This window comes from Formica exsecta, unplaced genomic scaffold (genome assembly GCF_003651465.1).
Source record: "Formica exsecta isolate Colony F162 unplaced genomic scaffold, ASM365146v1 scaffold39, whole genome shotgun sequence".
NCBI classification, from domain to species: domain Eukaryota; kingdom Metazoa; phylum Arthropoda; class Insecta; order Hymenoptera; family Formicidae; genus Formica; species Formica exsecta.
In genome coordinates this window covers 1,428-6,515 of record NW_021851140.1, presented here as the reverse complement: position 1 = coordinate 6,515, position 5,088 = coordinate 1,428, and positions in this window count along the sequence as shown.

Here is a 5,088-nt window from a genome sequence, read left to right as displayed (position 1 = left end):
TATAGCTAGACACAACAAACCCCCACCACCGACCCCGGCCCCCTGCTGTGTTCCTGTCTGGCCACGCCCACCACAGGTACCTATGGAAAAAAGAGGGGACTCGTGGACGTCTACGAGATAATTTTAATTATTTAAAAAAAGGGGGAGGGGATGCGTGGACGTCTACGAGATCATTTTAATTATTTTAAAAGGGGGAGGAGACACGTGGACGTCTACGAGAAAATTTTTTATTTTTTTATTTTTTATTTTAAATTTTTTCCTTTTAAATTTTATTATTTTTTTATTTTTTTTCCAGGGCGAATGGAAATTCGCGGGGTTCGAACCTGGGTCCTCCACATTTCCAGACAGGGTCCTAGTATGCTGGGCTAGCTGAAATCTTATTAGAATAAGGATTAGATGTAGTATTTGTAGAGAGTAACCCTCCGGCATAGGGGACCCTGCGCTCTGATTGGCTTAGAGAGAGGGGAAGCGGGAGAGGGGGGAGCGGAAGAGAATGCGGCAGAGAGAGATAGAAAGCGAATATGTGTATATGTATACCCCATTACGCCACATGATCATACCGCCAAATAAGTAAACAAAGACGCGTGTCCGTATGCGGCATATATAGCGCTATTATATTGTGTATGGAATGTCTCACTTTGTTGTCATTCATATAGTGACAGCGAGTAGGCAACAGCTCCATGTGTCGTTAGACACGATCGCGAAAATTATTAAAAGATATCTGAAACTCCCGTGTGATTTATTATTATACTAATATACTAATATAAAGTAAGAATAATTACTAAAAGCAGTGAAATCCCACTAAAAAGACCTCACAAAGGTAAAACAAATACGCCAAGTATATATCTAAAAATTAATTTATAAAATATTTTTCCTAAATAATAAGAAATAAAAACTAAATATGAAATCAATAGTTAACTAGCCACTTAGAAGCAATTCAGTTTGTGAGAATTTGTAATTTGAAATAGTATTTGTCATAAAATCAAAGGTAAATATGCATATTAGGTTACACCTCACCGATGACTTTGACCTTCACATATGTTGTCAAGGACATAACCCTGAGTAACTTTTCCTTATAACTTAACCGTTTTTGAAAGAAAAGGGGTGTACGGGTGGTCTATGACACCCTGTATATGTATGTATGTATAAAATTTTCGCGTTTCGCCAAAAAGTAATATTTACCCGATAACGTAATAACTTCAATGGGTTGGTCGGGGGGTCTTTGGGATGGTCCTGCTATAGCCTCTTCTGCAGGTCGTTTTCTCGCCATGGCTCCGATATTTGAAACGGCGAGCATATCTATTTTTAACAAAAATAAAAATTTTATTAAAATAAAAATTAAAAATTTACTACATTTTTTGTAATTGTTATTATTATAAGTGAAATATATTTACCTAACGCACGTTGTCGATGGTAATGCATTAGAAGATGGGCTATATAGCCGCCGATATCTTCATTCTCCTTTTTTTTCATAGCTAGTCGGTATGTTATAATTTCACCTGCTATATTTAATAGACGGACATCACCGCCAAAATGTCCCAAGCAAAATACTATCGCCAATGCATCACTTGAACAGCTATTGGCGGCCTTTTTAAATAAGCGATAATTGTTTTCGCTGTCTTCCTCCGATATGCGGTCGAGATATTTTTTGACGTCAAATCGTGGTAGAGCAACAGCACACAATAATGTGATTTTTCTTAAAACATCAGCGACACACATTTTCGCACACTCGGACTTCACTTAACTTAACACACAAAAAATTTCAAGAGGTGAAAAACTAATGTTGGATTTTTCATGGGAAATCAGAATTTATACATCATCCCCCTACTGTTTTCCAAAAGGACAATAAGAAGTAAAAAAAAAAAAACATCCTACATTTATTGATATTAATTTTACATAAAAATCAATATTCTTATTACATATAATTAAAAATATTACATAGGAGTACATCGTCTATACCGTATTACAATTCGAATTACATGATTAAACAAGGCAACGCATAGCAAAGTAAAATGTTTCACTTGTTTCTTTTTTCGCGAAGAAAAATTTTACGAAATAAGTGTACGATTAAGCGATCGTTATGTTCGCAATCTTCGGTAAAAAGACTAAGAAACCGATTAAGATCATAACCGTTGCACATATAATATAAAAATACGCAACTATATTGTCCGCATGTTTGAGAAAAAATTCCTTGTAATTGTTGAATATTCCAACGATGGATGATGGAGTTTCGACGAAGTCGGTGGAGAAATCCGGGGTGCAAGGGTGGTATTCCGTAGCTGTCGAAGTATGTGCCTGTATCATGCTCGTCGAGGAAGATGGCGACTCAATGTTCTCCAGGTCGATTGTGGTCATCCGTATTAGCGACGATGGCAGTCGACCTCGTCCACACCCTCGGGACTTTGTCGGCTGGATAAACTCCCGCATGCCTGGCATTGATGTGGTGCAATGCTTGTAGAATTTCGCGAGAGTTCATTATTTTGGTACGGAGGCGAACGAACGAGCGGTATTATATATTCAATAACTTCGGTTTTTACCTCCTTCGGTAGTGCGTCTTTGGTCGTGCCGGCTTGTAACGCTGAGTTTTCAATGTCGGCTTGTGTGGAGTTAGTAGTTGCTTCGAGCTTGTAGAGACAACTCTATACATCAACGACGATAATTCAGATTTTTCAAATTTCTGTTCTTCTTTTTCTATTGATCGCTCGGATTTTTGCAGATTTGTTTTCTCTATTTCATTTTTATCGCGCGGAATCTCATACGCGCTACTGCTTTCCTCGTTTTCGTCGTCTTCGTTTTCGGCGTCCTCGTCGTCGTCCTCGTCGTCGTCGTCGCCACTTGTTATTTCACGTAGTTGCGATGTAAAATATTTCGGATTAGCTTCACCGTCGAACCATTCAATGTCGTGATAATTTCGTGTAAGCCAGTTATTTTCATGTCTTACATTACTTGGTAAATCACCAAATGAATGCGGGGGCATCATAATCCAATAAAGATAGGGTAAAAATCCACCTCTCTGTACTAACAGTTTTCTCTTTATCTTCCAATTACCTTGTTTTGCCGCAACACGTCGCAGGATCGTTTTATGTTTGGCTAATCGCTTTTTGACGTTACACTGAAGCGGTACGTTACCCTCGAGCGTATTGAAAATGCACTCTTGAATGCACTTTGAGTTTATTGTCGGCGGCTCGTAAGAATGCTGTTCTTTGATTTTTTTTCGATTGACACAAAGTTTTTAAAAGACATATGTTTCTCTCACCGATAGATCCTCTAGCATTCTTTATTGCTCTATTCGATGTCATCAATTTTTTATCAGTCTCTTCTTTTTTCACCATTACGCTGTAATCACTCGACTGACAAGTTGCGAACACGAATTTTGCACCTTTTATACACCCCCACTTCTATTGTTCGATCTGCGCGGAATGTAAGCGTAATGCAGAGTATCGTCGGGAAAGATGCACGTACGAAAGCGATATTCGTCTGGAGTCGATTGTTTTAAATCGAGCAATAAATACCCGTAAGATAAGATAAAGATCTCGATGTAGCGTCATAGTACGCTTCTTCCATAAATTTTGGATCGTCGGGATATACTTGACGCGCTAGATGACGTATTTGAGCGCGATTGCGTGGATTTTTGAAAACTACTATGTAATTCGCGTTGAGAGATATGTCGCGCTGTCCGCGACCTTGATGAAAGAGATTTTGCGAGATGAGTATAGCACTGAGATTTTTATGATGACTTCCTTTGGTGAACAGATCTACGATAGCGTCGCACGACGAAGATTCCCTCATAAGATCGTCAATTATTATTAATTTTGGCGAAAGCGCATCGTTGGAATAATCTTCCGCGGTAACCCCTCGCGAAATTCGATGATATTTTTCTTCGATTTTATCAAAGCATTATTATCGTAACCGGTTTTTTGTGTTCTTTTCTCTTCTTCTTCTTTTTCACTCGTGGCGCATTGTAAACGTTGATACGCATCTTGCCACTCGGCGTAATAAAATAAAATTCTCTCGAATCGAACATCTGACATGACGGATAAATGACAAAGAAACGTTTTCACGAAAACTGTTTTTCCGCATCCCGTAAGCCCGCAGACGATCGACGTCCAAGGATGTTTCCACCGTACATCCATTTTGCGAAATGAGCGATAGTCCGTACGCCTCTGGTTAAATAAGGTAGTACTCGTCTGAACAATCCTCCGAGAAAACTACCAATACCGTGACCTCGTTGATAGGGCGATCCGACGAAAACTCGCGGAATTCCACCGCCGCGACTGCCGCCGTTTTGTAACTCGTCGTAATACGTCGAATAATAATCCATTAAAGTTTAATTTTTTATCGCGGTCTCTAATTATTATTATGTTATCTACTCGATACGCCTAAAGTGTAATGTCACTGTCAGCGTTCCAAATTCGAATGGTATACTCTGTCCTAGTTGATCTCTTATATCTATCTCGATTGTGCGAAAAGACGTTTGACGCAGGGCAATGTATTGAGTGTGCGAGAAATGCTTTATTTGAGTAGACGCGAACGCGTAATCATTTCCAATATCGAGTGCGACTATTCGCAAAAGAGGAGACTGTACATCGCCAGTAATATAGGGTTCGCAAATATCGCAATAGACAAAGAGCTTGTCGGGGATATCGCGCAACAAACTAGCTGGTTCGGCGGCTATTATTACGCGTTCGCTCGGAAATACGTAAAATGGCGATGTATAAATTTCAACATCGTCATAAATCCAGGAAGGTAAAGCGCCTGATGTACCGGTATTATTTTCAATTTTACCATGCTTCTCGTCGTCATTCTGTATATTGAAGTCGGTTTCATTTAAGAGCCATAACGGTAAATGATCCACTACGCTAGCATTGAGCTTATTGCGCGTATCGAAGCCGAGTATTCGGCAAAGTTTTTCGGAAAAATTTACATAATGAACCATTTGATAATGTCGAAGGAAAGTTTCATAGTAATTTTGCGTCCGATAATAGCTCCAAATATCCAATGGATATGCAAACCCACGGATTTTGCAGAGTAATTCACAACTTCTATAATATCGTGCAAACTTGAGTAAATACCCGATGGTATTTCGGA